General features: G+C 30.5%; 1 protein-coding gene across 4 annotated transcripts in view; it reads left to right on the top strand.

Moving 5' to 3' along the window:
* LOC142329880 (uncharacterized) overlaps positions 1 to 24526 on the top strand; it is a 66570-nt gene that overhangs the window by 19560 nt on the left and 22484 nt on the right. Inside the window, exons 1-2 of one of the 4 annotated variants that reach the window (XM_075374773.1) lie at positions 4962 to 4997; positions 18055 to 18136. The gene's annotated coding sequence lies outside the window, so the exon portion shown is untranslated. Of the gene's footprint in view, positions 1 to 4961; positions 4998 to 13024; positions 13251 to 18054; positions 18137 to 24526 lie in introns of those variants that run through there. The other 3 variants (XM_075374774.1, XM_075374770.1, XM_075374771.1) reach the window with 3 other exon arrangements.

Raw genomic sequence — 24526 nt, 5'->3', positions numbered from 1 at the left:
AATTCGGAAACGGTGTGAGATTGAGTTTTATAAGCAGCATCCCTAAGTTCTTCACAAGTAAAACTCAGGAAGGGATAAATCAGGAGACCGACGGGGCCACAACCCTTTCAAAATCACTGATCCAAGAAAGTCATACTTTTGGTTGTACGAGCCGTAGCATAGTCCTGATGAAACCACGTGTAGTTTAGCCGGTCATAGTGATTACAAATTTTTACACCGTCTGTATCTAGAGCGCTCACTGTTTACTGTGCCATGAAGATTTGTCTACGTGACATTGCACATTCTACTTTTTGTCCGTGGAGAGGAGAATCGTGCAGTTGATGGGGATTTTTCCGTACACCAAATGCGAGAATTCTGTGCATTCTCGTATCCATCAAGGTGCCACACGTTTTCCAGTGTACGCAGGTAACAACTCGTGAACAACACGAATTCTGAACGGATGTGTCTTTAAACATTTGCGCGATGCCGTGTGGGCACTACCCGATTGGTAGATAGGCGTCGTACAGACTTCTTGGGACTAACAGAATTTGCAGCTGGATGTCAATTTTTCTGTTGTTATCACTTCTGGTCCAGATCACTTTTTTTAGCTGCATCTGTCGCATTTCCTGTCTCTTGAACATTTCGTACAGCCGCTTGATGGAGGACTAGTTTGGTGCATTCCACGTCAGACCTTTTTGTGAAACTATTCTAGATCTAGGCGTAACTGGCACATCTAATGTATTAGGAGACAATGAATATTCTTTGCTGCATTTTGCAACTCATTTTTCATCGATTAAACCATCAACAAAAAGGAGGAAACATTCTTCCATTTGGTTGCGTCAATTTTTTGTCAGACATTAGTTTACCTGGCATTGCATTTTGTTTTTATTGAGTACGGGCATATTATTATCATCAGGAGTCTCTTGCTTAGTCGCCTATAATTAACTGTCTCGTTATGGGTTGGAGGTCTGATTCAAAACATTCAATTTTGGGCGACGGTGAGGAGAAAATATCAATTGTTAGGACATTAATATGGAAAGTTTTTCCTTATTTTTTCACGTTTCCCATCGGTGTAAATTAAGAAAGTAATAAAAAAGAACTTTTTTTAAAGAAAAATTTTATTAATAAAATTGATTTTCATAGCTGTTTCAACAGAAAATGAATTGGAGAATGATACTGCAGAAAGCGAGTTGCAATTTTTTACAGTTATGAAGTGTGTGTGTTGGTCAGCGGTATTTTCCTTCTTTCTTTTCCTGTTTAACCTCCGGTAACTACCGTTTAGATAATTCTTCACAGGATGAATGAGGATGATATGTATGAGTGTAGTCTTGTACATTCTCAGTTCGACCGTTCCTGAGATGTGTGGTTAATTGAAACCCAACCGCCAAAGAACACCGGTATCCACGATCTAGTATTCAAATCCGTGTAAAAATAACTGGCTTTACTAGGACTTGAACGCTGGAACTCTCGACTTCCAAATCATTGGTCAGCGGTATTTTAACTCTGTTTAACTGAACCGTTATTTCAACCAATAAAATTATTATTTGACGTCATTGCTATATTTAAATTCTGAATAATTTATTTATTGTTTAGCTTATATAAAATTAAATTCATCGGTTTTTTATTGTTTTATTCAGTTTGTCAAGCACATGGGATAGAGTGGAAGTAAAAGCATAATCTCATAACTGACAATTATTTATAAATAATCGATATTTTTAACTTTGTTTATAATTTTCTGAAATATGTCACCACCAGATGTTTTATTTCTTTTGTTTATGTAAAATAAATAAATACAATTTGACGTAGGTTATTGTGTGAATTGAATACTTACGTTAAGAGTTGTCGGTAAGCGTTTTTATTTTATTTATAATTCTTTGAATATATCCTTGTCATATTCCGTTATTTATGAGTTATAATTAATATACACGGAGTATTCCGGGAAATATTCCCCGAACTTCAGGTATTAATTCAGGAGACCAAAAGGAACAAAAAAGTTCATATTTGTATAAGTTTACTTTGTTTTGTTTCCTTCTGGACGGCGTTTTGTGATTTTCAAAAAAAAAAATTATTTCTCAGCAACGGGTAAACCTACTTTCATTAAATTTGGCAAATCCGAGACTAGTGTCTTTTTCTAAAAATAAAATAAATTTGAAAACGTCACCTTTAAAAATGTCAAAATTGCAGCCATCTTAATTTTTTAATCTTCGCTATCTTGTTAAATTATTTGTTTGATCAAATTTTTACTTGTTACAAAAATTATTATGGATTTTATGTTGAAAAAATTTGTAAAACTTCGTTGACAGACAATCGAGTTATTGCAGACAATTAACCCGGCAGTACGCTTGTGAGTTCCATAATGCAAGGCGATAATTTTTATAAATTTGTTATTATTATTTATTATTAATAATTTTTATTACATTTAGTAGAGGAAGTAAAAACAGGCAAACAATTTATCAGCTTGAACTGATTACATAAATTTCTGGAAGAGGTATTTACGTACCGGGCTCGCCCGACGTAAAACGTTTCTAAAATGGTTCAAAAAATTTTGTATACATTGATGGTATTAAAATTTTGGATAAAATAAAAAAGAAGGAATTAGATTTCTCCATTTTTAATTTTTGTATTTTCCCTGATGGTCATACAAAATTGAGCGTTTGTAAACGCAGTATTTACGTTATGTAAGATTCAAAAATTATAAGTCGAACGGAATTAGGGATGGGAAGGTATTGAACATCTTATTTCTAGAAATCTTTTTTCACATCTCAAATACCAATTAATCAGAAAAATTAAAATTTGGTTCTAATATTTGATTATAAATATCCCAGCTTCGGTCTGATTTGCGACCCGATGATCGGAAAAAAGGATAAGGATATCCATATAAACATGTCTACAACAATAGCATCTTCCGCCATGTGTGTAGTACGTGCGATAATTCGATTTCTTCAGGCTGAGGGGTGTAATGAGGCTGAAATTCATCGACGAATAAGTAATGTGTACGGTGAAATTTCAATGAGTGACAGCAAAGTGCGACAATGGTGCAGGAACTTTAAAGCAGGATGTTCATGATGCAGGCGGTCAGGGAAGGAAGCGAGTGTCAACCGATGATCTCGTTGAGCGAGTGGGTGAGGCAATTCGAGAAAATCGTCGGTTCACAATTTCTGTATTGATTCGTTTCCTGAAATTTCAAGGTCAGCTCTCTATTTCATTGTGAGCGAGATGGGTTCCCAAGATGCTGTCCGACCATCACAAAACAATGAGAATGGACGCCTTCTTTACGTTTCTCCAGCGCTATCACAATGAAGGTGAAGATTTTTTGAACAAAATTGTCACAGCGGACGAGACACGTGTCATTTCGAAACTGAAGAAACAAAAGAACAATCCTAACAGCGGATGCGTTCTCATTCTCCCAGTAAACCGAAGAAGTTCAAGCGAACCTTCTCCAACAGAAAGCATATGGCTAATGTGTTCTGGGACCGGAATGGAGTTCTCTTGGTGGAATTCATGGAACGTGGCACGACCATCACTGGAGCCTCATACTGCGTGACTCTTCAACGTCTACGAAGGGCAATTCAAAATAAGCGGAGAGGAATGTTGTCATCAGGCATTGTCTTTCTCTATGACAATGCTCGGCCGCACAATGCAGCTGTAACAAAGAAGCTCCTGCAGCGTTTTCGTTTGAAAGTGTTTGATCACCCACCATACGCCCGGACTTGGCTCCATCTGATTTTCACCTCTTTGCTCACATGAAACGCTGGCTACGAGGACAACATTTTGGCACAGACATCGATCTGCAGACCAGCGTAGAAACGGGGCTGAAAACACAGGCGGCTCCGTTCTATGACGAGGGTATTGGAAAGTTGGTACCATGCTACGATAAATGTCTAAATCGGAGTGGTGGCTATGTAGAGAAATAGCGTAACTATGTAAGTACTTGTTACAAATATAAATTTTTTTATTTTCACTGTGGTTTTAATTTCGTGACCGATCGGACCTTGAAAAACAAAATAACCCTCATATAAAATAAAATTACATTTGTTAACGGAAAATTAATTGTGGAAATAAAATAAAATTATCCGTTGTTAAGACGCTAGTAACTAATCGAATAAATGCATAGAAAATAAATAGCGGGCTACTATTATATATAATGTAATATATTAATTTTTTTTTGCATAATGTCGATAACAATGGATAAAATTTTATTAATCTACGAGTTAAATATAGACTTAATATTTATTTAGGTTTGTAACGCGTTAGAACAACGAATATAGACAAATGTACTGATATATGTTACATTCACGAAGGGCATTCTGAAGGATAACTTCAAGGTTACTTTCGTTCGTCTTACGTGAATCGGTCTTTATGTTCATAAAATAATAATACAATATATATAATACAATAATTTTCTCTAACGTTTAAAAAGTAGTGTTCAGGGCCGTTAAAAGGAAAGAGTAGTTCAAATGTAGAATTATGTAAAAATAAATAAGATAAATAGAAGACTTTAAATCGTTTAGAAGAAGCAAAATTAATTTTATAAATTTATATACGTTTATTTTTACATAAATTAATTACGTTGTGATGAAAAATACTTTTTATTTGTTAGTTTCCGTTGGCTTACGAAATGTTATTGAAACATTTAAAATACACCCCTCTTGAGTTTTATAAAAAGAAGAATTTAAGGGGAAGTAAAGATTTGCAAAGCGTTCTATAATAATACAATAAAATAACCTATACGCAGCTGTTTCTTTAGGCTCGTCAGACAGCTGCTGTTCAGTAGAACATCGGATAACGCGGGACTTCCCCGTTTGAAAGTTGGAGTGGGGGAAGGTATTCGTATACATAAGCATAATGCTGTGTGGGGGTAAAGAATGGATCGTTCCTTCAACGACATGTTTATTCCTGTCGTATTTTCTATTTAATTATTGTTATCTTTTTACAGTCAATTGAATTAAAAATTCAGCAGTTTTTTATTTTATAAAAAAGGAAGAATGTTAAGTTATTTATGTGCCATTCTTCGAAGCGTAAGTTAGTTTTCTATTCAGTAATTTAATGATGAAATTATTATTTAGAATTTATTGTTTTTTAAAAAATTTAGTAGTGTTTGAAAGTTTTTTTATTTGTTGTTAATTATGTGGTTAATGAAAAACGTAGTGTATTTCATTTGTTCTGTACTGAAGTACTTTTAGATCACATTATTTAAAAATAGAAATCTTTATTTCTTATCAGAATAAGCTGTTTGAATCGTAACTTTAAAAGAATTGTATAATGTTTTAAAACTTTATTTTATTGTAATGAATTATGACAGGTTGGTGGTTGGCTGTCATGTACACTTAAGTTACAAATGTAATCTTTTAACCTTTTTTATTTTTATGAGTCGAGTACATATTGTAGTACTTAAGTTTATTTTATGTAAAAATAGTTTTGTTTTATCTAATTACATTTATTATTTTCAATATTATTTATTTTTTTGTTGATTTCAGTACTTTATATTTTTTTAATTATTTTCAAGTGAATTATTTTATTTTATGCCTTGTTACAGTGTATTATTTGCTTCTTTTTTTTTGTTATTTCATTGGTACATATAATTTTTAGAGAAAAATTAATTGAGTAGTAGTACCTTAAGGTATCATATTAAAAACAATTGCAAAATAATTAAATATTTTATTTAATTTCATCTAGTCAATTTTTGATAGACGATTCAAACCGAGAGGTAGAACTTCAGGGGTTTTTTTCTTTTCTTAACTGTATGAGGTTTTTATCCATACTTTAAATTTAACAGATTTTAGTTTGTAGTGGAAGCTTTACTTCACCACCCAAACTTCCTGTTCATGTTGCATATATATGCGGATGTTTTAGTTTTAGCTCATGCCTGTTTTGTTCCTGGTTATTTGCAGAGCCCACCTATTTTAAATTTTTGGATATAAATCGTATTTTTATGAATAAATCCATTTTTGTTATCGTAGCTCTAGAGCAGCGATCTGGAAATATTTTTGTCCGCGTACCCCTAAGAAGAAAATAATTATAAGTTTTACCCCCATATAATTGTGAGCGTGTGTGTATGGTGCAAAAAATCAAATTATTTATTTATATTACTTCTTTGGCGTACACCCAAGTATCATTTTGCGTACCCCACTTTGGAGATCACTGCCATGTTGCTATAAGGAAAGTATGGTAATAAGACAAAAAATGGGGTATCGTATTTTTTTTTGCATTTCTCGACGTTTCATGACTAATTCCCCGAAAAAACAAAAAAAAAAGTGGGGGATAATGTTCTTGCTTATGTATGTGTATTTGCGTGTTTGAAGTTAAATAGCAACATTAAACTGTTCAATTCTATTTTAATGAAAATTTCTACAGACTCATGTATACGGGGCAATTTTTTTGTAAAATTTTGAAGTCACGATTTCCAGGGGATGGAGTAGATAATTTTTTTGGGGATCAATTTTTTTAATATTTTGAAACAACCCTATTTTATATTAAGCTCAATATTTGCGTGCATGCTTATCTTACCGTTTTTAAAACAATTTTGCCCCAAAATTCCCTAAAAAAAATCGAAAAATCCCCCCCAAAAAAAGCCCCAAAAATCGAAAAAAAAATTATTTATTGTATATTTTTTAACAGAACTTTTTTAAATGTTTTCCTAGACATAATGGTAGTGCAGGTGACAAAAAAAAAAATACTTTGCGGGTGGGGGAGCCGATCAAAATTTAAAAATTATTGATTTTTTAAAAACCTTTTTTGTTTTTTTTTCTTGTATTATTTTTTCTACTGTTTAAGAATAAATAACCGACACCAGGAAAGTATAACATTATTGTCACCTTTTTATTTTATTTTTTAAATAAAATAAAAAAAAAAGTTATGTAATAACAGTGTTACAACTCTATTTATAAAACTTATTATTTACGTGACTATTTTTAAACGATGTGTCAACATGCATTTTAACTGCTTGTTAAAAAAGTTTCGATTTTTATATTATTTTTAAAAAATCCTTTAGATTCTGCAACTGATATAAAAAAAAAGTAGATAAATAACATGTATGCGTTCGCTTACCGGTCGTTTTTATTTCATCCAAATTTCGGTTTGTTTCATATCCAAATTTTAATTTCATTTTAAATATTTATTTTAAATTTCTTCCTGTGTGGATTTACCATAAATCCATTACATAATTCTTTTATGTTAATGAAGAGGGACCTGGGATGCATGTAAAACTCGGTATTGTATTAATGTTCGTTATAATGTCTGTTAGCTACATTAAAAACCCCACCGTGTTGGTCTAGTGGTGAACTCGTCATCACAGCTTATGAGAGGTGATTTCGAAATCGATAGTTGTAAGGTTCAAATCCTTGTAAAAACAGTTACTTTTGTACGGCTTTGAATACTAGATCGTGGATATCGGTGTTTTTTGGTAGTTGGGTCTCAATTAACGACACATCTCAGAAATGGTCGACTTGAGACTGTACAGGACTACATTTCATTTACATTCATTACATATCCTCATTCATCTTGTGATACCTTACGGTAGTTCCGGAGGCTAAACAGTAAAACAGTGAAGTTTTATTAAAAAAAGGATTTGTGTTGTATTTTGTCTATTTTTGTTTCAATGTTTCTGAACATTGACATTAATGTTGTACTGTCGTATTCGATGATTAACGTGTCGCTCTGTTGATTTTTATCTCCGGGGATGTTAATAATCCGTTACAAAAAGAAAATTGAAAATTATTGTAATTTTTTTTAAACTGATGACGTCACTTAACACGCTAGACAATGATAACATTTTTCTAAATATACATTCTATATATTAATGTTTTCCTTTCCTAAAGATTTTTTTAAAGTAGTAAAAATTACATATTTTTCAGAGTAAATGATAAAAAAAAATCGTTTTTAATATTTGTAAAAAAAGTTGACAACACGGCTGTAGGACTTTCTCGGAACGCGGCTTTAGTCGCGTGACGGGACAAGTGTTCTGATGCACGGCTTATACACACACAACTTTACTTTAATTTGTCATTCTATTTAAATATAATATTTTTTTTTTTGTTTATTTAATTCTATGATGCTAACTAAAGCGCGTGGTTATCGTATTTAATTCGCGCCGGTGTGGCGGTACTACCGGCGACGGTCGACACTGATTTAACTAATGTAATTTCATAACTTACGTGTAACAAATTTCTCTTTTACGGTCAACACACTGATGCAGCCGCGAGGCTTAACGCACCAGGTACCCGAATCGACCGGGCAAACGAGTTCGAGACCCGGCCAGACCGAGTTACGTTTTTATACTTTAAAATATTATTCAATTATTTAATTCTACTGTTCATCTTTGACGTCAAAAACGTAGCAGACGAGTACAACAGCATTTTTTGGGGTGGGGGTGCAATTTAAAAAAAAATTATATAGCAGATATTGTTTTTTAATCGTTAACAAATGTTCCTACGAAAAATTTGACCTTAATTAGGCTAAATGTCGAGATACTGAGGGTAATTTTGCTCTATAGCGTCACCCCCTTGACCTTTTTAATTAGAAAATTTAATGCGATATATACAAGTAATATGACCACGTTTGGTCAAAATCGCTCCAGTAATTCTGATGATACTAGATCGTGGATACCGATGTTCTTTGGTGGTCGGGTTTCAATTATCCACACATCTCAGGAATGGTCGAACTGAGACTGTACAAGACTACACTTCATTTACACTCATACAAATCATCCTCAGAAGTATTATGTGAACTGTAATTACCGGAGGGTAAGCAGGAAAAAGAGAATAATTCTGGTGGTATTCGGTGTAGAGGCTAACACCGAACACACGCGCGCGCGCGTATATACGAACATTAACATCCGGAAAATCTCCATCTGTTTTTTTGGGCTTCTTAGATGTCAAAACAACAAGATCTGGTGAAAACCTTATTTGTCCAAATTGGACCGATTAGAAGGGAAAGTATCCCTTCTGATCGGTTTCCGGATCGAGACGGAAAAGTAGTATATATATATATATATATATATATATATATATATATATATATATATATATATATATATGTATATATGTGTGTATGTAAATGAGCATCCGGTTAATAGACGTGGTCAACCTGAAGATATTGCAGTTTACAGAATAACTAAATTTTTTTTTGTGAAAAGAGTTTGCATGTACTATCCAGTATATAGAATATAAAGTAAAAATAGTAAAATTTTTACACTTTTTTTAATTACTAAAATTAATTTAAGGATTTATAAAATACAACAAAGTAATTAGTAACAAACAAAAGTTTGTTATAGTTTTTTAAGTGATGCGACTCGCGCTTCCTTCCTAGTCATTAAAAATTAAACAGTTTAAAACATAAAATTATACGTAATTATATTTTAAAAACATTTAAATGATTTGATTATAGAGGAAAAGAATTCTATTCATTATTCTGAATAGAAATCTATTCGTTAATTCATCTTCCGCTTATTATTTTTGAACTTAAATTATATTTTCCTCATTAAACATCATTCGGAAAAACGAAATAATTTGTATCATCTTCATCCTAGCACAGGTATTATTTTATATTATTGTTATTTGACAATTAAAATTATTGGATTAAATTTTTGTGATTTCAACGACGGTCTCGATTATTGGTCATTCGACAAACATCGTCGTAAGTATAGAAAACACTTATTTTTACACGGATTTCAATACTAGATCGTGGATATCGGTGTTCTTTGGTGGTTGGGTTTCAATTAACCACAAATCTCAGGAACGGTCGAACTGAGAATGTACAAGACTACACTTCATTTACACTTATACATATCATCCTCATTCGTCCTTTAAAGAATTATCTAAACGGTAGTTACCGGAGACTAAACAGGAAAAGAAAGGTGTTTTGTTTGATGAGAAGTTGCTATTTAGCAACCCCATTAGGAAAGTAGCGGCGAACGCCGTCTGAGTGATGGACAAACTTAGAACGATTACTCGGAACGAGTATGAGTTGTCGGGCCGTCAAATGTACATGGTGTACCGAGGTGTCTTCGAAAGCATGACCTCTTATGGGCGCATAGGTTGGATATGAATAGAGCACTTGTTCAAAATTTAAGGAATGCCCAGCGCAGAGCCTTAATTGTATGCACTGGTGTTTTTAAAACAACTTCCTACGAGGCTATTGGGAAAAGGCTCTCCCAATCGATTTAGTGGTGAAAGTTGGGGCAGTCATTTGGAAATTGCGAAGAGGCCGGGAGACCGAGGTATCTGGGATGCGGTTTCAAGCCGGGCCAATACCAGGGCGAAACGGTGATCACAATGCACCGGATCCAAATTTCGTTTAGTTGGCCATCTCTCGCCTGCGGAAGAGGCTGCAGAGCCTCGCGATGGAAGCACGGCAGCTGGAATGGGACACCATTCCAGCTTAAAGAGAAGATCCTTGTATAAGTTTTTTATACAGGATTTGGGAAGATGGTATGTCTCGAGCTCGTTTTTAAGGGTAACGGGTGGCGAAGTGCTCACCAACCTTGTTAATTTAAACCAATTTCGGTTCCACCTGACAGCTGATGAGCTGTGCGTCTGCGGGGTGGTCCAGTCAAATGAACACCTGATGTTTGACTGCCCTGCTGTATCGAGGGGGAGGCAGAGACCAAGCCACCCTGGAACTTAGAGGTCAAGGGGAAAATTGACCACTCATAAGCGGCGAGTGAATGTGGCGAGAGCCGCATTGAGGAGTTCCTAGATGCGGTTGCTTTGTTCAACCGGCATCCGTAGTTTGCATAAGGGAAAGACTCTTACCGTATTCCCGTGGGAAACTAACCCTGAGAATGGCTGACCACCAGCCAATTATTATGGCTCCAAGCGTTATAAAATGATAAACAGGTACTCGCTGGCATTCAGCGACCTGAATATGGCAGCGAATTGCTGCCTAGATTAAATTATTGGTGTCATATATATTTTTAGTAGCCTTCCCATTTTAGTAAATATAAGTGAGCGGTTGTGACACGTTAGCCGATGGTGTATGGTGCCACGCTTAATCCGCTCACGCTGTTAAGTAAGATCTAGGAGCTATGTTAGGATACTGGTCGCTAATTTTTTCGAGAAGGAAAAAATTGTGTAGGCAGGCCACGTTTGGAATATGTAAAACAAATTGTTAGGGATGTAGGATGTAGAGGGTAAACTGAATTGAAACGACTAGCACAAGATAGGGAATCTTGGAGAGCTGCATCAAACCAGTCAAATGACTGAAAACAAAAAAAAAGTTTTCGAGGCTCAGTTGCCGTTTGTGGGACTGACATTCGGTCTTATGCTTTACGGCGACCGAATCGGATGGTGGCGGGAGAAATGCCAAGCAAACCAATTATCTAAAATACCGATTTTGCTTTTAATTATAAAGTAATAATTTAATATTATAATAACTCGTTGATAACATGGTTCCGTTTGGTTTCATTTTTATCCACCAGAGTATATGTATATTCCTTCAGTATACTGGTAGAACCGGACTGTTTTTAAATTTTACGTATAATTGTTTAAACTTTTTGCTTTAAATGTATTAATTTTAACTCCTCATGATGGCTTCCAAGTAAGCCTAAAGATCTAGAGAACATCAACGTGCTGGATTATATTAGTTGTTAATTTATTTACTTTGCATTTAGTATAAACTACTGTGTGATTAGGCCACTTCTAAATTGAATGTTAATATTATTTTTGTGGTTTTTACAATATTTTTTTGCCTCTTTAACGGTTAATTTGGCATTTATATAAAAACTATTTTTTATTATATCAAATATTTTGTTCGTTATCTAAATATTGATTATTTTTAATTAATATTTTATTTTTGTAGTTTAAAAAAGATAAACCTTCAGATATATAAAATAATCATTATTAGGAAATTAGCCGGTAACAGGAAAAAACGTAAACATTTCGAGAAGATTCTAAGAAAATATTGCATTATTAAAAGAGATTTAAAATATTTTTACTTGATTCATTTGGGCGTAAAATCGTGTTAGAGTAAAAATTAATAAAAAAGGGTATTTATTAATTTTTTTTAAATTAAGTTTTTGATTTTTTAACAACAAAATTAATCCGGGATTTTTTTTATGTAGAAAACAACTTTTTTTTATGTTATCCGGATAATCGACTTTTTATTGTTTGTGTATTTTTAGTTACAGTATATTATATACTATTTGTTCAAATGACAATAATTAAAATAAATAAATAAAATTAACTGTTAGTAAATAAATAAAAAAATAATTCTCAAAAAAAATTTCAGGAAGCAAAATTTTTACTTGATTTTACTAAGTATTGTGATATGTTTATCACAGAACTGTATAATAATTATCATCATATGTAAAATAAAATAATTACAAAAAATGCTTCAAAATTATTGTATAAAATGTTTGACATTAAAGGCGGCACAAGGTTAAAGGTTTAAGTCAGTAATAAGGATTTAGTATGATTTAACAGTCTATTTTATAAATTTATTTATTACCTCTAACTTTTATTAGATTTGAAAAAAAATCTTGTAGCATTTAATTCAGTAACGATGAACATTTTATAATTTATTATTAATTTAATTATATTAAAATTTAACTGATGGAGAAAAGATATTTTTTATTATCAGAAAAATAAAAAAGTGTTACGGTTACGTCAAAGATATTATTAAACCAGAAAACTTCGGTAGTTTTTAATTATTAATAAATAACATAAGAAGTGTAAAATCTAGACTAATGTTTGCTACATAAATATTTAACAGTTTTGAGTGCTGAAGACGATACAATTACAAATAATTATTTATTAACTTTATATTATCCATATATTAAATATTTCTTTAAAAAGATTAAAATAAATACATTATATATAAATACATACACTTCAGTAAAAATTTATGTGCCCTAACTAATTGAATTGGCTCGTTGAGGAGGCATTTAACGTAGTAATACAGTATTGAGGTTCGATAGATCTGGCAACACCGTTTACTGCAGTGCTTAATGCCGGGCTGGAGTTGTGAATCTTGGATTCTGATTGGTTCGCCATGACGTCATTTCTGTGGAGCATTCCACCATAGTTTATAAAAGACCTTTCCGTGTACGGCAGGTCGGTATTTGTGCGTCTTATTTCGTTCAAACTGTGCGTGTTATTGAATTCGAATATTTAAAAAAAATATATAATTTTAGCGTTTATTACCGAATTCGGTGTTTATTCGTTTACTTTTATTAGTAAAAGCGCCGTCGGTAATAAATTGCTCATTTCGGATTTATTTAAATCCTAAGTTATTTATTAGTGCTCGTCGAAGGTCGCTTGTTTTAGCCAGGACTGGTGAGTTGATATTTTCATATATATTTGTTTTATAAATGTTACTTCAAATTCATAGTGTGTCGATGTAGAAGATATAAATTTATTTTTGAATGTCTAGCTGGGTTGTTGTAATTTGTATTATCATTAAATAATTTACTTTTGTTTGTAATTTATCATTCTAGATATTTTGACAACATATGTTATGAAATAAAATTATTTATTTAGACGTATATTTTTCAACTTAGGAATTCTAAAATTTATAGTTTTTTAAATTTATTTGGTGGTACTGTTCGGTTTTCATAGAATTGTTCTGTAATGGAATCGTCTAAAAATCTAGAAGTTTCTTCACCAAGTGTAGTCGTGTACAATCTGGTGTCTTTAACTAACGACGTTACATTTTCGACTTGCAATGGTTGCTTTTTAATCTTTTTTTGTTTTTGTTAGTAAATGTGTGAATTCGGGTAGGTGTTCAAGAATATGCTCATCGAAATTTTATTTGCGTATGAAGCAATCAATGTATTTTTAGATTTATGTTAAATCCGTTTTTGAATTTTACAATTTGGTTACGTTTCTTAGAATTTACGTTTTCAATCGTATTTTTTTTTTACATTAGAAGTTTTAGACGTTCATTTTTTTTTTAATTAAGGTTTAGTGAAAAGAGAAGGATTTCTAGAATATTTTTTGTGGGAATGTAATTTGTTTGAATTTATTAAAATTATTACTTATTTTTTGTAGTATAAAAAACTAATAAAAATTCTATTGCGTATAATTTTATGTTGGAAAATTATACATTTTTAAACTACGATATTTTATAGTTTAAAGCAATATTTTAATGTGAAAATGGTGTGAATATCTCTATTAGAAATTTAAAATTGTTAACTTCCTTGACCTGTGATTGACCCGATTTTTTTTCCTTGAAACTAGTGAAAGTTAAGTAATTGTTTTACATTAAACATTCCGTTAAGTAATTTTTTTAAGGAAACATTTTTTAAATTTTTTTTCAAGTGAAAAGGCATCGATTCGCTATCTGTTGGGAATATTTCTGAAATTAAAAATGTTCAGTGGTGTATTTATTATTTTTATTTAATTTGGTAATTAAAAAAAAAAATTGATTTTAAAATCCACGGTTGAATATTTTTTGTTATATAGAATTCATAATTTAACAATGTTGAAGTTTAATATGAAAATTCAATTATTAATAAGTAAGGTAAGCCTTAAACTTTCTAAAGAAAAAATTCAATTTTTTTTAATTTGATGAAAAAATGTTATAATAAAGGCGTTAACATGTATTCAATTAATTTTCTTTTGTCTTGTACGTTAAATTTTGTGGTAATTCGTACAACTGGTTTCGACGTTGCTGTGTTAATATTTCTGACCGTGGTGAGTAAAAGTAAACCGCGCCCGTACGGTTGTTTTTACATAATTTCAGAATGATTATTTTCAACATGTTTTCACATGTTTTCTGATAATTTTTAAGTATTTACGTAATTATCCCGTCGACCATAACCATAATGATCCCGTAACTTTGAACTATTTTCAAAGTTAGCAACATATTTTACATATTAAAAATGTAAGCATTATTGCTTTTAAATGTAAATTAACCAAACTTAACTTACCCGCGCTAACTTCGACTAATTAGCAGTAATGTTTTGATTATTAAAAATAAATAATTGCAATAATTACTGAATTTATTATTTAATTACTCAATAAGAGTACTGTGTCAACGTTAGCGAGAGAAGCGAGCATAGGTAAAATAATATTTATTAAATAGATACAAAATGGTTAATTGTTATATCGAGCGATATTAACAAAAACCCAAAGATTTGCAATTTATGGTCGACGGGCTAATATGTTAGTACCAGTTTTCTAATAGTAAATGTTCTTTGTACATTGTTATCGTAATATTTGTACAGAATATATGATTTACAGCTTACGAGTTAAAAAAAAAAGGGTGTATGTATAAACTCGTTGAGGTAGGGCATAATTGTAAGACAGGTCTTTTTACGACTAAACCCAATGTGATCGTTAGCTCAAAGGTGTTATTTGGTGGGGGTTGCTGTCAGTACGTACTACAGTTTGCTACCTTAGTCGGCTTCATCCATATTCATTATCTTTTGTTTACCTGACGGCTGTGTGTGTAGTGCGGACCTACTGGTTTTCATACACTTTATTATTCAATAATACAAGGTGTATTTATTACTTTAAAACACTAATGCTTTCAGGAAATTTTTTATCTTTGTACATTAAATAATATAAAGCTTAATATTATGAATTCGTAAGCAATATTTTATATTTCAATGATATAGTGTATTTGTGTATATCCTGCTTAGGAAACAAATTGAACGAACATATTCAACATCTCGTATAGCGACTTTTTTAATTTAAGAAAAAGAGTCGATTGGATAATTTATTTTTAATTTAATCATTTTGTAATGGTTTTTGGGGGCATTCAGTTTCGATGAGTTAATTTTTTTATCCTTTTTTTATATTGATATTATTTTCTAATATATTAATTAAGCGTTCGTTCATAATCAAGAGTCATCGAATAATAAAATAAAATGGCAAATAATGTCGAAATGTCATATTTTACTTAAACGAAAAAAAGATTATAACAAAAACACAATCAAACTTTAAATTGATTCGTTACATTTCACTTACTTTTACCATTTATTCTATCAATAATAGTTTTAATACACTTAGTTTTTCTATTTATATATATATATTTTTTTCCCCTAAGAATTAATTAAAAATTTAGTATATGCTATGTAGTTACTTTTCCATTGGTTTCCTTCTATACACTTCCCTGTTTCCTGGAGCCTGATCCGCATTCAAGTATATCACAGCTCCAGGGGATGCCTTCGTCTTAAGTCACAGGGAGGGGCAGAGTCGGGCCTGTCAATGGCGTTCCCTACCACCCCATCTCGTAACCGGGACTCAAGCAGGGCTACCCCGAGAAGCCCCGCCGGGACTCCGTCTTCTCAGCGCAAGGAATGAAATCAATGTTTAGTCATTAATTCTTTCAGTCCTTTTTTTTTTGGGAAAGATAAATGATTTTTGTTTTTTTCTTTCTATATGTATTATAAGAGAAAAACGTTTCATTCAAAACCGTTTTCAAGTACGTATTTTTTTTTTTGTAAAAATGAAATTGTTCTATTTTTTATAATTATGTATAAAGCGTGTACTATTAAATTCAAGCTTGTTGATGAATTTATTCACCACAGAAGATTTGTACCGTATGGAAAGTGCCATGCCTGACGGGATTCGATTAGCAACTACTGGATGACAGGCCGAGATTCCGCCACGGAGATCGGAATTTAGATCTATTCAAAGTCGTTCACTTGAAATAAAACAACCAAATTCAATTCTTTAATTATTTATATGAATTTACAAGACTTAACGGTTCAGATTGAATGTTTTATCAAATAATACGTAGGTTGTTTGTATTACGGACGATTCGTAAATGATTTTCAACGTAATTGCTTAGTATTTATTGTAATAGAGTAATTGTTAAGTAATTAAGGTATTTTCTTGTTAAAATTTATGAAAAGAACCGAGTGAACAAATTAAAAATTTTATTGAAATATCTATCCGCGTTCCGGAGAGTCATCCTTTTCAGTTGTTTTTCGACTCATGTCTGTATTTTCTTTTATCGAGACAAATTCTCCTGTTTTTTTTTGCGGTTGTGGGGGAGTTTACTGATATAAATTTTAACTGATTTAAAAAAAAAAGCCTTTCCAGTAAAAATAATTCTAAGAAATTGCGTCAAATTATCATGCTTTAGGAGAATATTGTTTGTTTTTAATTTGGTGTACAGTGAAGAAAGTGAAATAAAACAAATATGTATTACTTTTCTTATTAGGGTTTTTGGGGAATTTTATTAAAAAAAGTTAAGTAAAGCATGGGTGCGTTACTCTTAATTAAAAAAAAAAAAAATATTGTACCGCAAGAGTAAAGCGACATATTTATAAATATATGTTAACATTCATTTTTGATGTTGCTTATTTAGAATGACTATTTTTTTAATCGTTTATTGTATTTAAAATCTTCTTTAACTAATATTTATTGCGCTAATAGTAATTAATTTTACTTTCACGCTACAATTTATGATTAACGAAATCTGTTGTGGACTAAGTACCTCCTCAAGCGCTAGTTAGCGGTAGCATTCTGTAACTACATTTTATACGAGCTGCTTTTTCCATGATGAAAACATCTGTTTACTATGTTTACTAATACACATCATAGGTAATTAAAAAAAATAATGATTTTTTTCTAGTTGATCATTTATATTTTTATTTATAAATATGTAAACAAGTGCTACCGTATATATAATACTTAATCACGTTAATTCTGTAAATTCGTTGTAAGAAAAATCCTGTAATGTATGTTAAATATTGGCGAGATGAGAGAAAAAATAATTTTTTCGTCACATCCAGTGTGTAGCGTTCGATATACGATCGGTGAATGTGGTATATTATTATTAAAAAATGCTTATTTAACCACGGCTTTTGATCTACGTATATCATTTCCCCCTCGCACTAAAAGAAAATGAAGACGCCTGAAAGAATGCAGTTTTAATAAAGTTGTTATAGTGTAAGAAAAAAATCATATGCTCGTAGATCGTTTACTATTAAAGATTAAAAAATTAGATAGCAATTACAACAAAACTGATTAGATAATTCTGAACAATATGGAAATGTTCTTTGTCTTTCTGTTGCAATTATAAATTAACGTATCTTTACGACAATCAGTGTTGTTATAAGTGTAATATTTTTTTATAGAGTTAGAATTGTTTTTCGTATTAAAAAATAAATTTTTCTGTTATTAGGTTGAGTGTTCCTCAACTCTCCTGGTGAAGAAGCGCTCGTAACACAGCCACCATTTCATTTGAGGGACACGGCAGATTAATAGTAAGTAGTCGATTGACAAAAAAGATAAAAAAAAATATGCATGGAATTTTAATGGTTGTATGGGTACTGCTTGAATTAATGTAAAAAAGGTTTCATTTTAAGAATTAATCTAGTTTTATTTTTTTGTTTAATCTTACTAATATTAAAATAATCTTTTTTTTAATTCTTGGGTTTGAAAAATGTAATTTTTTCTCCCCTATAAGCAAGTGATGATTATTACTAACCGTTTTTTTAGTAGTATACAGTATGTCATGTCCTTATATGATTAGAGTACCTTAAATTCAGATAACGTAATTTCCAAAAAAATATTTATTTTTATAGGCAATAAAATTATGGAGTGGGATATTTTAGATGGAATAGTGGGGGAACTAACTTCTTCAAGGACTTGAATGTTCTTAGAATTTATCATAAATGTTATCTCTCATTGGTTATTAAGTTACTACGTCACAAATGTAACATGTTGCAGATTGGTTGTTATATGTATGTATGTATTTCCCCTTCCACTGCTATACCTGTTTACTCCCTACCATGTAAACATAGTTTGTGTTGTTATTGTATATAATAACATGATTGGATTGTCTCTTTGCCATACAGCTTTTAGAATCGTTTCTGATCGCTTTTTGGTGCGTTTATAAATTTGTGTTTATTATTAAATATTCATCTAATGAATTTTAAAAATGGTCCAGGTTTATTACTTTCCTGAAAAACAGGTATATATGTTTGATTATTTCGTTGATTTCTATTTATTTCCAGCCAATCATTAAATGAAATATAATCTTTTATATTTTGAAATTGTACACGATTTTATTACATTATAATTTAAATTAATTAGTTAATAAAATACATTCTTGTAACCCTGACGGCTAATGGTAAAAGATTTTTTTATTTTAATTCGTTTATAAACATAAACATAAGTAATTTTTATTTTATTCAAATGTAACTGGAAGTCTAATGATTTAAAATAAATTAACTATGAAGTAAAATCCTTTCTTTACTGAGGTCGTCTGTTATTGTGGTTATTTATTAGCTTGTATAAAATTACCAACTTAATAGCTATGTTGTCTAAATCGTTTACCTATCTAAGAACCACCAGAACCGTATTATAATTGCCCTTTGGTCATTAACATTGTTTCTTGGAGCATTAAGATCGTTCCGGTTAATTGTAGATGTAATATTATATCCTGTTTAGGACCTTTAAGTATTACTTATAACAAATAGTCTGGTGTTAGCCGATTACTTTTTAGGTAATTTTTTTTCAACATAAAATGACCAATTAAGCTTTTTTTTGTTTTATTCGTTTGTAAAAGGTATTTTTATACTGTATTAATTATTAAAAGTATTAAAAACGTAAAAATTTATGTTGCAATTATTTTAATAATAAGTGTAAAACATAAAGCGATCACTTTATGACAAGCGCATGACCCAAACTGAAGTACTTCATGTTTATGAAACCGAAATTAAGGGTTGATATTTACAATGTTTAAACTAGATGGTTTCAAGAAAATTATTTTTAAATGAAAAATAATTCAACAAAGTTTTTTCTCATTTAAATTCAATTGTATGGCTTAAAAAAATAATTTTTTTGATAAAACGGCAGTATTAGTGGCTATTATTTTAAATAAAAGACAAGTTGTTTTTTAAATGAATAAAAATAACATTTTAACAGGAAAATTTAAATATTGTAATTAAGAGTTAATCTTTACTACTTAAATCTAAATATCGATAAAAAAAATTAAATAAATTAATAGTTTATTCAAAATTAGAAAAATTATTAGTAGAATGTTTTTATTAACAAAATATGTTGTGCTTTTTTTGTCATTAATGCATAACTTCTGAAGGGTTTATTATCAATAAAACGAGTAATTTAGTTTCTTGAGATATTTTCTTGCTGTTCTTTTTCAGAATCTGTCGGCCATTTTTTCAATTTTGTTATGTCATTTTCATTTTTTAAGATTTAAAAAATGTTTTACCGTTTGCGGAGAAATTATAAAATATAATCTAACCAAACTTTAAATACTCGCTAGTCAAGATCAGCGAGCATAGGTTAAGTTTGGTTAGATTATATTTATAATTATAAGCAAGATACTTATTTGAAAATTATGTAAGTGTACTTTTAATAAATTGGAAAAAGTGGCTGTCGGATTCTGAACAAGAACCTTTCTTACAGAAAATGTGTTTTAATTAATAAGCTTTTATATTGTTATGTTAATATCAATACTTTCAAAGTATTTTTTTTTTTATGTTGTATACATTAAAAAAAAAAATGCAATAAGTAAATAAACGTGTAGGCATGAATTTATGTGTGCGTGTATACTTTTAACAAATTTTCTATTAACATTATCTTATATTGTAATTTTTATTGCATGTTATGATTAAATTTAGATACGATTTTCTTCTTTTTTTTTCATAAAAGTGTAAGTGGTAAAAAGAAAATCATTTGAAAACATTCAAACCAAAAAACGCTTTGTTTTATAAAACAATTATCAAATAGTTCATCATACAGGGTTATTAACAGTTTAAGGAAAAATCAGTGGTGGTCTGGAATAGCTCTTGACCACCAAAACAATTGGTAGGCTTTGATTCATTAAACTTTATAAATTAAATATATGTAATTTTCATATTAACTTAAACTGGAATAAGTAGAATTGTAGTTTAATAACAGTGTATAAAAGGTATTAATTATCTATGAAGATTTTTATAGAAAGTTTTGTTTTTAATCGGGCATTATTAATTGTACACTAAATATTCATCGATATCTGAAATAATGTAATTTGAATATTGTTGCGGACAAATGTATTGTATATATACCATAGTGTTGTTCAGTTAGGAGGTTGTATTTAGGGTTTTTGAAATGCTTGACAGGGGTTTTTTTGGCTGATGCTTTTTGTTATGATATTGCAAAATTATTTGAAAGAGAACTAAATAAACTATAATACTCCCTTAACCAGCATTTTTGATATTGTTAGGCTTTTAGGGTACTTTTACAGTTAATGAAACAAGCAGTTACTTGATTCTGTTATTTTTAAGTTTTTCCTTTTAACAGTGAGCTGCATGGTGTTTGTTTTGGTTTATATTGAATATGATATATTAGGTAAATTTAATAAGAATGCTACTTATTGTAATGGGAATTCGACTAACGGAAAATTTCGATATAACTATAACGCGTTATACGTCTCCCTGACTCCAAAACCACCGTCAGTTCAAAAGTTTACACACACACACACACACACGCGCGCGCATATATATATATATATTTCATTTCTTGTGAACACGATAACCGCCGTAATTTTGCGCCAATAGCCTTTTTGTTTCTTAAAAATAAATTCGTCCCAAATTCTCGACCGAGTTCGTTAACGGCCAAAATCAGACCACGGTATGGTGGAAATGGTGGGGGTCCTTTCTCGAAAAAACAAAATATCGGTATAACTTTCTTATTAAGTAAAATATCAAATTCGTTTAAAGTTCCTACTATTCTTTGGATAAGGGGGTGGAAAAAATCGCTTCTCTACGACAAAAAAAAATCATACCTCCCTTAATAGGCACAGTATCGAATCTGTGTAAGTGATTGTCCTTTAAACATTACCTAAAACTTTTGTCTGAAAGAATTTTTGAAATGACCAACCCTTACAGTAAGGAATGATCAAAATGTTGCTGGAATTCTATGAAGTGGGGCTTGCCGTATGGTAAAATGTGAAACTTTTTTTCATTGTATTGAGTAAATTTGAAGTTTGTTTTCATTTTAAGGTGGAAATCTTTTTTATCCCCTACTAGTCACCAGTGAAATCTATCTCTGCCTTCCAGTGTGCCGAAAGAGATTTTTTTTAACATGTTAACTAAAAAAACTTAATCTTCAGAAATTTCAATCTGGTTGTTCGGGTTCCTTAAGTGTCAAAACATCAAGATCCGGTGAAAACCGCGTATACCCAAATTGGACAGATTACAATACTTTCCCTTCTAGAGCTATAGCACTACCAGGTGGAAAATAAAAATTTATGCTTTCTTTTTATTGAATCTTATATTATTTTTAAAAATGTTAATTTACTAGCCATTAATATAATTTAAATTAATTTAGTTGCAGGGAAGAAACAAGTTTTATGTAACCAGTTTTAAGATTCACTAGTGTGTGATTTTTCTTTTTCCTTTTTAGCCTCCGGTAATTACCTTTCAGAAAATACTTGGATGAATGAAGATGATATGTATTAATGTAAATGAAGTGTAATCTTTTACAGTCTCAGTTCGACCATTCCTGAGATTTGCGGTTAATTGAAACCCAACCACCAAAGAACACCGGTATCCATGATCTAGTATTCAAATCCGTGTAAAAATAACTGCCTTTACTAGGACTTGAATGCTGGAACTTTCAACTTCCAGATCAGCTGATTTGGGAAGACGCATTCATCACTAGGCCAACCCAGTTGGTTGAAGAGTAATTAGTTATAAATCATTAAGTTTTGTTTCATAATATAATTAAAAATAATTCTAATTTTTGGTGGAATACATAACTTTCGTACTATATTTCTCAATTTCTCACTTTTATTTAGATTTAAACTGAAAAACTAAAATGTACTTTTTATCCATTTAGGGGTTTAATTTTTAATCGTGTTGTTATACCTCTCCCAAAAGAAACTGTTCTCTTTCGTGAAAAATTCTAAATGATTTTTATCGTCCATATTCATCAAATTAGTAATGGTCAATAATTCATAAACGTAAATTAGTAATCATTTAAGTTATATTAACGGCTAGTAAATTAACTAATAATCATAGGAGGTTAATAAATACATAATATTAAATTTATGGAACACAACAACTGTAAGGGTTGGGGGTCGGTTTTAAAATTCTTAATTAATTTTAACATGCAATGGGGGTATAAAAAAGTAGTAAGATCTTTGGTAGGAATTAATAGATTGTTCATCTTTCGTTGATAATATTTAGATCGGATTAAGATTACCTTTAAACAATTCTTCTTGGTGAGTGTTAACAGCTGTAAAGGTCGTCTCTAACAACCCAACTGCCAAACTCCATCCCACCAACTTCCGTTCAAATTCCTTCTCTCCATCACTCCAGACATCCACCGCTTTGGACCATGTTTCCTCCTCTCATGGAGTCTATTCCAACATCTTCCTAGGCCATCTATACTCCTTCTTTCTCTGAACATGTCTGTTATGCAAACAATTATAAAGTAAATTTTTTAAAATCATTGATTTTTATCTGTATTTGGGTAATGCATTTATTTTATTCCTTTCAGGGATATATTTTAACAAATTTGTGATGTGAAAAAAATTATTGTTTCCTATTTTCTTACTTAAAAATTTAGTATGTTATTATTAAAATCAGTTTTATGGTATTTAAGAATTCTCCATTTTAATTTTATTAAAATTAGTAATACTACAGGTTTTTATTTTATTTTTATTTAAATATTGTCATATTGGAACTAGATGGAAGTAATAGCACATCTGGTGTTTTCACCAGGTGGGTCTGTTAATACAATAACGTTTAATTTTTTTGTAACTTAAGGTTGTAATAAATAACTTTTAAATTATCTTTCAAAACTTATTTTTAATTATCTATTTGCTGAAATCGATCAACAGTGGCACGATTTTTTTTTCGACTGTCATAATCTAAAATTACTCTGTATTTAAAGTTGTTAATTATGTTATCGATTTATGAAAATAGAAGTAGTAATTTTGAAGTAAAAGTGGTGTGGACACTTAGCGGAGCTAGTACAGTAAGAATTAATTGAAGGGAAAGCGTGCAAAAATAATTTTGAATTTATGGGGATATTATATGGAATATGTTTAAAATTAATTATTAGAGAACATTACCTTTTATTTTTATGATAAATAGCTTTTCATTTTATAATTTTTTGTTTTGGATGTTTATTTAATTAATAAACTAATAACCTATTCTGCTTGTGTGTTATATTGTTTACTTTTTGCATGGTAGATTAATTATTGTATAAACCCTTTCCCTCCAAAAATATTTTATATGCGCTTGAAATCAAATGAGATTTTTGTTTTATCAAATCTGGTACGAAGAAAACTTATAATTTATTTTTTAGTCTATTAAGATAATGATTTCCTGTTGATTGGGTAGCATAATATAAAAGGAATGTGTGCACATGAACTCCCAGGATAATTTAAATCTTTTTATAAACTTAGGAATATGTGTATTGTGCTTGTGTGTTTTAATTCATAAGAGAAGTGAAGATATGATGAATGTAAGAAAAAAATCTGAATTGTCGCATTTTTTATACCTTAAAGAACATGTATTCATTTATTTTTTACTCTTTTATGTATATTTTAATGGTATAAGTTTTTATATTAATAGAACATAAATAAGCTATATTTATAACTAAGTTGCCTTTTTATTGTCGTCATAAAATGTAATCAA

Source organism: Lycorma delicatula, chromosome 9, assembly GCF_047948215.1.
Source record: "Lycorma delicatula isolate Av1 chromosome 9, ASM4794821v1, whole genome shotgun sequence".
Taxonomy (NCBI): Eukaryota; Metazoa; Arthropoda; class Insecta; order Hemiptera; family Fulgoridae; genus Lycorma; species Lycorma delicatula.
The sequence above is the reverse complement of the archived record's forward strand: the minus strand, read 5'-3'. Positions and strand labels throughout refer to the sequence as shown.